The sequence below is a fragment of the Melanotaenia boesemani genome, chromosome 6, assembly GCF_017639745.1.
Source record: "Melanotaenia boesemani isolate fMelBoe1 chromosome 6, fMelBoe1.pri, whole genome shotgun sequence".
Classification (NCBI taxonomy): Eukaryota; Metazoa; Chordata; class Actinopteri; order Atheriniformes; family Melanotaeniidae; genus Melanotaenia; species Melanotaenia boesemani.
The window spans coordinates 38,526,564-38,539,223 of NC_055687.1; the positions used below are offsets into that span (position 1 = coordinate 38,526,564).

General features: G+C 44.5%; 1 protein-coding gene across 2 annotated transcripts in view; it reads right to left on the reverse strand.

Moving 5' to 3' along the window:
- The window catches only part of dyrk1b (dual-specificity tyrosine-(Y)-phosphorylation regulated kinase 1B), a 79,742-nt gene that overhangs the window by 57,299 nt on the left and 9,783 nt on the right, over positions 1-12,660 (reverse strand). The window lies entirely within an intron of this gene.

Sequence of the window (12,660 nt, forward strand, 5' to 3'; positions counted from 1 at the left end):
TATCCAGCCACAAAATGACAAGGTCACAACCCTCCACCTACACTCAGTGATGGAGCCAATCACGGGGACCAGAGGGAGTGAAATTCAGCTAAATGGTTCTTTGAGGAGGCAGACATTGTCTCACTACTGATGTGGTCCACTAAGAGATTCCTAAACTGCTGAATACACAGATTTTGTTTTGGTTTTCCAGTTCACAAGGATAGTTTTCTTTGCGATGCATAAGACCGTGAGGATCACGCGTTACCCAAGTAGACACAGTGTGGGGTTTGCAAAAATATTACATTAAAACCATGTAGTCTAAGATCTATTATGACCATGTAGTCTGAAACCTACTACCAAAATGTAGTCCTGAAGGGACCATGAAGTCCTATCAGAAAATCTGTAATATATAAATAACTCCTGTCTGAACATACTCAGTGAATGATAACAAGTTTCTTGGGATTTAGGGTGCAATCCCACTAGGATAGTTCGCTAGACTTAGTGTGACTGGGGACTCGGTTCAGTTGCAATATTCTTCCGGACTGTGACTGCACGATTCAAGAGAATCTGACCTTTTAAATAACGTGTTAGCTGCTAATGTGGGAGCCCGCGGTCATAGCATTAGCTGCTAATGTGGGAGACCACGATCATAGCGTTAGGTGCTAATGTGGGAGCCCGCAATCATAGCATTAGCTGCTAATGTGGGAGCCCTGGTCTTAGCGTTAGCTGCTAATGTGGGAGCCCACGGTCATAGTGTTAGCTGCTAATGTGAGAGCCCGCGGTCATAGCGTTAGCTGCTAATGAGGGAGCCCTGGTCTTAGCGTTAGCTGCTAATGTGGGAGCCCGCGGTCATAGCATTAGCTGCTAATGTGGGAGACCACGATCATAGCGTTAGGTGCTAATGTGGGAGCCCGCAATCATAGCATTAGCTGCTAATGTGGGAGCCCTGGTCTTAGCGTTAGCTGCTAATGTGGGAGCCCACGGTCATAGTGTTAGCTGCTAATGTGAGAGCCCGCGGTCATAGCGTTAGCTGCTAATGAGGGAGCCCTGGTCTTAGCGTTAGCTGCTAATGTGGGAGCCCACGGTCATAGTGTTAGCTGCAAATGTGGGAGCCCTGGTCTTAGCGTTAGCTGCTAATGTGGGAGCCCACGGTCATAGCGTTAGCTGCTAATGAGGGAGCCCTAGTCTTAACGTTAGTTCTGCTTGGCTGTTTTGTCAAGAACAAGCTGCAAACAAGAACAATTAAGTAATTTTGTTCTAGTGACCTTGAGAACAAGAAGAAAGTTCTGGCTTGTTGTGGAGGATGGAATAGGCTTCATGGTTCTCATACTAGCTACTAGATGAGTTCACCTGGAGGCGCATTAGAAAACTCCGACCAGATGGAAATGCTGGATTTGTAATTTAATTTAATTTTGAGATCCTAGCAGAAGAAACAACATTTCATAGATGGTGTGTAAGACCACTAAACCAAGCACTGTTGCCAAACTCCTCAGTAAGAAAAGTAGCTATTGGCTGTCCTAAAAGTAGCTAAATAACGTCAATATATAATTTGCATAATTAGCCTGGTACATATAGTTGTAATGGATGTTGCTGTGGAGAGGGATGTTGTCGGAAAGGCAAAAATTGATGAAAAGACAAGCTAAAAATATTTAGAACACCAAGTAAAAAAAAATATTAAACAAATAAAATAAAATAAAAAGAAATTTTTGGTCAATATTGACTTTGTTTTTTAGTTTAATTTTATTAAGTGTAATTTGTCTTTTAATTAGGAGTCTGCAACATGTCACAACACTTTTAACTTTCTAAATGTTTTCCTCCACACTCTTCATTAATAAACAATATCTGACGATAAGCCAGTGCGGGCTCCTCCAGCAGCATCTTTGTACGTTTCATTTTCAGCCTGGTGATGAAACAGAGGTGAACGTCGTCTGCTCTGAATGCAGCTCTGCTGCGTGAGGATCAGGCCTCTTCTGAGTAGCATCCACTGCTCATTGAGAAGAAGAAACTACATTCATTCACGTTAGTCTCCAAAAGTCTCCAATAACACCAGAAAAAGTCACCAGGGGTCTCATTTATAACCGTTGCGTACGCACAAAATGGGGCCTGAAACTGGCGTACGCCTCTTTTCACGCAAAGGTTGTGATTTATAAAAAACAAACTTGACGTGAAAATGTGCGGTCTTTCACGGCAGCTCTGACCCATGCGTACGCTGGTTTTGGAGGCTGGGGGAATTGGCGACACAGATGGAGAGGTGGGGAATTAACAACACACTGCATCCAGAGTCCTCTTGTGGCAGCGTGGGGTCCTGTCACCATGTCTCCAATTAATTTTGCGCTCTGGCTGTATGACCGCAGATGTGATTTCGGCTCACTGGTCAGCGTGCATGACTTCAACCCGGCAAGAGTTCATAACCCGTCTCCGCTGTCTATGCGTCCTGCTACACTCTTCCACATCTAATTTCCCTAAATATCAAATATTAATAGATAGAGAATAGATATACTTTAAAGTATGAGAAGGATTCATAACAGCAGTGTTATATGCTGCACAGGTGAGCTATAACCACACAGCCTAAGGACCTTCCAAATAAATAGAAAGCTAAGAAAAATAAATCTCCTATCAACATATAATCAATTTGCCCACCAACGCATTCTCCTCCCCAGTGATCACCAAGGCTCTGTCCCGCTCACAGAGTTAACTGAGGTAACTATGTGTTGCCACTCACGACACTTACTCTTATTTGTCACGCCACTACTGTGGCTACCAAACAAAATAATTTTTCGACTCTCCACCTCACTCACTAATGCATCGATTTCTGCCTCTGTGAAGTTGCGTTTTTTGGTTCGCTTCCCTGCGGTTGCCGTTGTTCATGGATCACAACATGGATCAGCTGGCTCATTTTAATACACGCTGAGGTACTTTGCATTGACCATTTATGGTGGAAAGTGGGTGTGTAGTGGGCGGAACATGAGCCAAATTCACCTGCGCAAACTTCAAGGACGAGTGTGATTTATAAAGGGGAAATTGCTTGCACCTGTGCGTACGCACGGTTTTATAAATCAGAATATTTTATGGCGTACGCCAACTTCCGGTTTTGGGCGTAAGTACACTTTTAGTAAGAATCCTACGCACAGTTTTATAAATGAGACCCCTGATCTATTGCTAGTTGCTTTTTTTAAAAAAATGTTGCTAGAGCGGTTTGAAAACTCCCTAAATATAGTGCCAAAGTTGCTAAGGCGGCAACACTGAAACAAAGCAGACGTAACCATGGTGAGTACGTACGTCTCCATCATTATGCTAAAATAAGAAGTTGACGATGACAAAAATATTGATGAAGAGCATATTTGTCACTATGCAGCAGTAACCATACATCATAAAGATGCAGGTAACATCAGACTAGGTCAACCAGCTATTTTTTATTTTTACAACCGTCTCAGCTTAAGGTGGTAGCTACAACTTTTTCATCAAAAAAATAAATTTTTCAAAAATAATACATTGAAAGAACATCCAGATGGGTGGAGAATAAAAGTATTCATTTGAATGAAAAAATGTATTATAGTATATAAATAATTATTTTATAAATTTTGACGGGTCCAAAATATATAAATATTTACATCTGATTAAAATGCCAACGTCTACACTAAAGGATTCTAAGCCAATAGCATTAGTAGGTTGATGTCACGTGAGGCGGAGCTCCACAGTTGCCAGATCGATAGCGCGGTCTAGAAATGGCATCTACCCGTTACACCTCTCAAATTAAAGCGGACCAAAAACGAAGCAGGACGAGGGTGAACATCGGTCAAGCATTGAGCGCTGGTGCCGACTGAAGGAAGAAGAGGGGCTTAAAAGTCACGCGGCGGTTGCCGCTTTCCTTCTCAACAGGTAAGTAATACGTTTTGCTAATGCTAATTACTGTTAGCCTTACTGTAACCACTTTAATGCTCATGTTGCTGGCCTGGCCTTTCCCCTTTATGACGGCAGGGGGAGCCAATAAACCAGATGTGTGTGATGCTGTCCAGGAAGGAACAGGAAGTGTGGAAGAAGCAATGTTGTTGTAGAGAGAGAGAAAACGAAGAACGAAATGTCGCTAACTGTAATGCTGACCCGATATACCCACCCTGATGCGACTGTGTGTATCCTGTTGCTGCCTCTGAAAAGAGTAATAAAGTTAGTTTCAAGCATCAGCGTGTTTTCCTTGCTGCTCCTCCTCTGGAACCAGCCTGGATGGACGCTAGTTACCTGCTAAACGAGCCAACGAGTAAAAGTGAGTGGACGCTTCCGTACTAGGAGTAAAAGTCCTGGAAGGTAACACTCATTAAAGGTCAGTGGGGACTGCGTGTTGCAGCGGGTTTGTCCATGTTGGTTTGTGGTGAGTTTTCCTCTTCTTGCAGTTGTTTTCATTTCAAGCTGCTGCTTAGTAAATACAGTTAGCTTTATCCTGTTATTTTTTTTTTTTTTTTTAGAAAATGTGGAGCTGGTGAATATGTTTAGTGATGTCACTTTAGGTGATTTCTGTCTGCTGATTTAAGTTTTTATGCTGATGTTTAAACAACAGAAGTTCCTGCAGTCTTAAAACGGAAGCTGTTGGAGGTAAACATGTAGCATAGCCATGGGAAAGTTCTGCAGAGTTCCTCTTAATTGAATGAAGAAGTGTTAATTTTCCGTTTGCACATGTTCTCATTGATCCTGTGAAATATTCAACTCTTTTCTTATTTAAGAAGTTACTTCACTGCATAACCACAGCTCTTCTTGTGCCCACTAAACCCCCTTTTCCGAAACTTTGCTGTCATAGAAATGATTCTGATGAAGCTTTTACATCAACACCTTGGAAGAAAAGGAAAAGCACCTTGAAACCTGCACCAGCCCTGTCTGCTGTCCTAGGTGCACTTTCACCAGACCGGTGAGTTTATCAGAGTAAAATCTACTTTGATAACTATTCTATTTTATAATTAGTAGAGATTCTAATGTGAAGGTTGTATATGGATTAACATTTTCATTGTCTGAGGGGAGCATTGTCAGCTAGGCATTAGCGATGAAGAGGACGACTAACTACTAGCTACTGAGGGAACTGGTCTGGAGGAGGTATGATGATGTTTTCCCACTCTCTGTTATTGGCTCTGACATCATCACATGTGACGATATTGTGACTATCATAGGTCTAATTTCATAAAGAGCCACACATCATTAGAAAGCACAGACCAAGACAAATGCATGGATATTAGCCACATAAATGTAGCTAAAACACAGGTACAGGTATTATACCCGTTTCATGGTGGAGAGAATTCTACAGTCATTTAGCAGACGCTTTTATCCAAAGCGACTTACATTTGAACCCCCCAATATTCAACAAAGTTCGGCCCTTGTAGACAATGCAAAATGATATTACTACTTTATTTTGAATTAGTCATTCCACTATCTGATTTGTCACATTCTCTTTATCCTGCAGGATGTGAGTGTATAAGAACAGAATGTGGAGATGGACATAGAGGAGATCACTGAGGAACAGTGTGTGAGTTGCATAAAACTGTTAAACTTTCCCTTCAAGCATAATTTACAACTGATATTAATTTCATTCTTGTGATGAAAAATGGATTACATAATGTTTGATGAACAGTACTGACTGGGAAGATTCAGAGGTCCAGTCAGGGGCTGACTCTACTGAGAGGGACAGCTCAGCCGATGAGGACAATGCCCTGGCCTCTGTATACGGGATGTGATCTGAGACTGCTTAGTGTTCCATATTTAACTGGTAGAACTTGCTTCTAGATTCTCACTCTTATAGCCCCCCTTGGCTAACCTCTCTGTATGTCCTTTGCTTGTGTTATTCATTCTTTGGGTCTCATTAGTGCTTCTTTGTATGTACTTCCATGATTAACAGCCTGGTGGAGCACTGAAAAAGTGCCCATGCATTGAAGCGTTGCCAGTCATCAGCGTGGATGAGACCTTCCACCACCACACCGCCGAAGCTCCCACCACCACACCGCCGAACCTCCCACCACCACTCCGCCGAAGCTCCCACCACCACTCCGCCGAAGCTCCCACCACCACACCGCCGAACCTCCCACCACCACTCCGCCGAAGCTCCCACCACCACTCCGCCGAACCTCCCACCACCACTCCGCCGAACCTCCCACCACCACTCCGCCAAACCTTCCACCACCACACTTTCCACCGCTGAACCTCCCACCGCCACACCGCCGAAGCTCCCACCACCACACCGCCGAACCTCCCACCACCACTCCGCCGAACCTCCCACCACCACACTTTCCACCGCCACACCGCCGAAGCTCCCACCACCACACCGCCGAACCTCCCACCACCACACTTTCCACCGCCGAACCTCCCACCGCCACACCGCCGAAGCTCCCACCGCCGAAGCTCCCACCACCACACCGCCGAAGCTCCCACCACCACTCCGCCGAACCTTCCACCACCACACTTTCCACCGCCGAAGCTCCCACCGCCACACCGCCAAAGCTCCCACCAACACTCCGCCGAACCTCCCACCACCACACCGCCGAACCTTCCACCACCACACTTTCCACCGCCGAAGCTCCCACCACCACACCGCCGAAGCTCCCACCACCACACCGCCGAACCTCCCACCACCACTCCGCCGAACCTCCCACCACCACACAGCCGAACCTTCCACCACCACACTTTCCACCGCCGAACCTCTCACCACCACACCGCCGAACCTCCCACCACCACACCGCCGAACCTCCCACCACCACACCGCCGAAGCTCCCAACAGGCTGGACAATAAATAGTTAGCTCATATGAGCTTTCTTAGGCTAATTAAAAAGTGTGAAAATGAATTAACGATCACTATTATTGAAATAACAGGTTCAATCACAAGAAAGTATAATAATTATTAATAAATAAAAAAACGATACAATAAAAAGGGACATTAACAGATGTTAGATGACAGTTGTCAGTCAGCTGTTTAGTTATTAATAACATTTTTTTCCTTTTTTGATCCCAATTTCTCTGCATTTAACTCATCCAAGCGATCTAAATACATTTTACAAGGAGATGGTTACACTGAGTAATGGTGTCATAGGCACACGGAAAGGATTTCATAATGAAAGACTCCTCGTTTGACATCTCTCCTTTATGTCTGACACCTACTGGTGGGGAGGAGTTAAAGTTGTAGCTATCGCCTTTACTACTGGTCAAACTGGTCCCTACACTGCCCCCTACTGGTTACTCACATACTAAAGATTGTGAACACAACATTCATTGTTGAGGATGTGCACAAATACATCATTAAAATCTCATATGCTCAGCTTATTGTAAAACGGCCTCTGTTATAGCTCCATTAAGTGGGGCTGGAGATGGTCTGGACAGTCTGTCATGAGAGAGGACATGATGTGAAAGGTAATCAGTAACTGGGAATGAGACCTCTGGATGACTGGTTTTGTGTTGACATCAAGGTGAGCAGAAAGCAGGTTAGACAGCAGCAGGACTAGTTTAGGACTATGTACTTCCTACCACAGCAGAGAAGCTGTTCACTAGATACTGAAGAGATACGGCCAGTAGCTGTTTTATTCTCACTTCTTCATGTAGTATTGTACTTACAAAAAATCACATGAACATCTCAGCAGTGCTTCCACCTTTATTTAACCGGAGTATGGCTATAAGATGTTTTAGGAGCTCGTTCAACATAAAAATTTTTATTTCTCTCACTGCAACACGCTGTTGGATCAGATGTTTAATTTTTAAAACTTTACTATGTGCTTTTGGTGTCAGGCCAAGTCAAAAAAACTGGGACAGAAAAGCCCATTTAACCCCTTCTTTCCTTTTTAATTAGTCTTTATATAATTTATTCATTTGTTTTAATGTACTCTTCGCTGTGTATTTAACTTCTGTTATGATTTAATAGTTTATTGTACTTTATGTTATTCTAAACTTTGATCTAACATCTTAGATATTCCTTAGAGATGAAAGGAATTCCTGAAGAAAAGCTGTCTCCATTTTCCTGTGGAGGATGTCCACCACAGTTTTTTTTTTTTTTTGTAGCTTCCTGTTGGAAGAACTACTTCTTCATCTGAACGACCAATGGTGTATACTGCCCCCCTGTGGAGACTCTACACAGTCCAACTGGTTGACTTAAAACCAGCTCATGGAAACTGAGGTTCCCTCTGTGAGGCTTCAGATATGTTTCATTTTAAGCTACCAAACCATGTAAACCATCCAATCATGAATCCAACAGGTGCATTCATGTGCAGTTCTCTCTGTGGGTTTGGACGTGTGTGTATGTGTGTGGTTAACTGAAAGGACAAATAAATGTTCTAAAGTTCAAATGCAGTTACTCTTGATAACTATGAATATATAAAAGATAACAACAACTCTAACAGTACAGAGCAATAAGGTAAACAAATACTCAAATTGTCCACTAGAAGTCTGTTAACCATGACAAGTGCTCTAAACAGAAAGGAAGTTAACGTTTTATGATTACGAAGGGGGGGTCACAGCAACATATCGACGCAGATGTACACAGTGGTACCCCAGAACAAGCATGAGAGCTACTAAAGAGCCAGACCCAAAGCTACATGAGATCTCAATTACTGCAAACCATTTAAATTAGCAGTTTTGTGTGAACAAGCATATGAAAGACATCAGAGGATATGTAAAGCAACTCTTGCATCATCATTCACGCACACTTAACAGAAGTCACAGACTTAGTGCTGAACCAACAAACTCTCTCGTACTTTATTTTACTTTACTCGGAGTCCCGAGCTTGCGCAATCCCCAGCAGTCGTTTGGGTGCGTTCCATTACCACATCTAGACAGCCAGAGGAGTCTGGGCAGGGATATTTGCAAACCGGTAATGTAGTCTTTTGTTTTAATGTATAAAATTAACACGCACAGATACATCTGAGATTGGTAGCAGTTTATTTACTGTTAAATAATATGTCTTTATAGTTCCTGGGTGCTCCGGCTGGGTGGGCGGTGCTGCAGCTGTGGGTGGAGAGGGTGAGGCCAGAGACTCCACCCACCATCGCTGCAGCCGTGTCCTCAGATGAAGTTCTGCAGGTGCAGAGGGAACCATCACTGCTATTAACCAGGTGGACAAGGAGCTGCAGGAGATGGAGACGGTCCTGTGGCGACTCGCCTCTCGTTAAATAACATTTAGACATCAAAACACCAACACAACACACAAACAACACCTGGGGGGCGTGTCATGTGATGCATGTCGGGCAGGGCCACTTAGGTGGCCTTGCTCCTGGCTCACTGCGGTCACTGCCCCTCAATTTTAATTGCAAACAACACACACTACATAAACAGTCAGGAGCAGGGAGGGAGAGGGTATTGGGGACCTCTCACACCCTGTTCCCCCTGAGTGTGGCCAGGGGCGATTGGGGGGAGGTGGTTGCCCCGGGCCGGGTCCCTGGGTGGCCGCGCTGGTGGGCTGCTGGCTCTGTGGGTGATGGGGGGGGGGGGGGGCTTGGGGCTCTGGTCTGCCTGAGGTGTCCCCCACGGGGCATGGTGTGTGTGACGTGACTCTGAGTGTTTGTGGGTACGGCACAGGGGAGGGTGTGAGTGGGAGGCTATAAGGGGTGGAGATTGGAGTAGGTGGAGGGTGGGGGTCGATGGCGCCCTGGTTCCTGGGGTGTGCGGCTGGAACATCAGGGTGTGTGCTGGCCTACGCCAGGTGTTTGTCTGGGGGGGGGGGCCTGGTCCTCCTAGTCATGGTGCGGGCCTTCTGCCTTTGGGGGTGGGGCGCTTCTGGGCTCCTGGGGCCCTGGGCCATTTGCTCGGGCTGCCCTGGGTGGCAGGTCCCTGGTGGGGCCGGTGGCTGCTGATCTTGGCCCACTGGGACCTGTGCCCCAAGACCATGGGAGGCTCTTGCTGGGGCTCTCCTCTGCCGCCCTTCGGGTGGGGCTGGAGTCGTCTTCGTGGTGGGGTAGCTTGGGTTGGTGCTCCGGGGCTGCTGCTGAGGGCCCGGGTCTCTGGGCTGCCCTGGTCTGCCTCTGATCTCCATAGAGGCGAGGTCGCATTTGCACGATCTCACTCACCACTCTTCATCACTGATCACTCCTCTTCCTCATGCTCTGCATGCTGACAGTCACTGAGTTGTCTAGTGGGTTTTAATACTAAGAGATAATTATTACATTTTTTTTTTTTTCCTGTGAGTTAGTATCTGGTCGCTGTTATGTCTTTTTGATTTGGTTATTATTTAAAAACTCTTAATGACTAGCAGCTCTGTTTTTTCTGTGTGTGTGTTTCTGTTTTTGTTTTTGTAAAGGTTGTAGGAAATTTTCTGGTGTGTTCATGTACAGGTGTAACAGTTTGTTGTCTGGTGTTGGTAGGCCTCCCCTTGGCAGAGCAAATTTGTTCAGCACAATACAGCAACCAGATTATCATTTTGCTGCTATGATGCTGGACAGGACAAGTTAAAAAAAAAAAAAATCTTCTCAAGTCCTCTTTATAAACACGAATCCACCTGGACCCTGAATAATTTAATAACCCACAGGAAAGATATAATGAAGCATGAAAATAATCCTACAAAATAAAAGCATCATGTGGTTGACTCTTCAGTTTTTGTCTGTAAAAACTTGACGGATGTGTGCAGGTAGGACGCCTCCACCGCAGACACACATCAATCTATTCATTTACTATTTTTAATTATGTACCGTTTCTATAATAATGCATACAAAGTCATTTTCTTTATTCCTTATATTATTAATAAACAAACAATATTGAAAATATCCAAAAGCTGATCTTTCTTTACTTATTTCATGGTAGTTTTGTTGGGCTTGCAGAGGGACCCTGAAATAGAAAAGTTTGGAAACTCCTGATCTAAACAACCTGGATGGAGACTAAACTCATCCAAATTATTCCAAGGATTCATTTCTGATTTAATAGAAAACAAAATCATCTTTATTTAGACTTTTCTGTAAAGTATTTCCTTTTAAAAGGATCGTCTCCAGTTTTTCACACGTAGATGGTGAATTATTTTCCTCAAAATGTGCGACACCTGCACACGGAGGAGAAAATGTTTAGACCTGCAGGAATCATGTTCCTCCTGTCATTGGTGAGGGGGTGACACTTGGGATGGGCATTGTTTCAATTTGAACGACTCCGATTCGGAATTTCGATTCTGGTTCCTAACAATTCTCGATTCTGATTCTTTTAAGAGTCAGAGTAAAAAAAATTGACGTTTTAACTTTGTCTTTCCCACCTGCAACCCTGTCACCATTTTCTTCAATAAACAACACTTTTGTCAACATCACCATGCTATACCTTAGATTCTCCGCAATCAAGCCACATAATGTATTTTACAGTACTCCTAAACACCAGAACACAGTTAGTAAAAGAAACACTACAGCTAGCAGCAAAGCTAACGGGACTTCCTACTTGTTTCATGGTAAGGACGTCACATTATCATCTATCCCATGACTAGTTGTATTACTTTTCCAGAGAAGGATCCAGTGTTAAAAAATGTCAAAAAGTTTGCCACAAAATTCTTCCAAGTTATTTTTCCAGTATAGTCCTTCTGCAAACCTCATATATAAAATCAAACTTGCGGGCCGACAGCCATGTGACCTTTTTGTGAACCCAGTGTTGTTGGGTGCGTTTGTTTTCCTCACATTCGGGGCCGAAACAGAAAAGTGTCCCCACTGTGTTATGTGGCATTTTCATCCCAGGACACCTGGAGATACACAACAAGCGCTCCCTGCTTGTCTAGCCAAAACGCATCCACTTCTTTTCTTTGCGGCCTGAAAGCGTCTGTGATGATTGGCTGTCATTCATGCCAATCACAAGTCTAGCCAATCACTGGGCGGTAATGCCAACAGTTCCAGCGGATTCTTCTTTGTTGGTGTTTGGGGGCTTCGTCTTCCGGTCGGTGAACCGGAGATCGAAATTAGAAATCAGTCCTGGTTCCAATCACTGCTCGATGCCCAACGTTAGGTGACAAGGAGTCGTAGCTGGAGCAGGGGGTAGCATGGATTTATGTTGGGAGTGTGAGGTCCAGATTCAGTCCTGAACCAGTATTTCCCGTCTGTCAGGAATAAAAACAGCAGGTGGATGGTGTGGTTCATGTGGCCTACACCTACACCCCCATCGCACAGCAAACACCTGCTAATAAATAAACTCTACCAGAGAAATAATTCCCGTTCCATTTCCAGGGCTCCTGAACGATCAAGAATATTTAAAGCTTCGGAGTTCAGTGTAGGTGATCCACGGTGAACGAGACGTCGCTGTTCCAGAAGTCCCTGGTACCATTACGCTCAGAAACATCAGGATTATTCTCTCTATAAAAGTGTAAAACCACGTGAACCCTTCTTATGGTTTTTTGTATTTCTGAAGCAAACAAAGTAAATTCCATGTAAATCTGCTCTGCTGTGTGCAGAATAAATAAACCCTTCATATTAAGTCAGAGAAACCAGATGGAGGCTACAGGACCTTTACGTGGACCCCGGAGGCTTCTTTCTGGAAACTACATTATGAACATGCTTTAGAAGGTTTCTTTAGAAACCTGTAGGTTTTCTTTTAGCTCTGATTCCAGCTGCTGTCTGACATAAAGAATCCTGGAACAGAGGAAATAAAGAACCTGCTGTTTCATCAGTAACATACCTGGGACTGCACACTTCCCTCCCTCGCCATCCTGGTCCACGGCCTGGTCCCCTCCCACCTGGACTACCCTCCTCTTCCCACATCATCCCTGTCCTACAG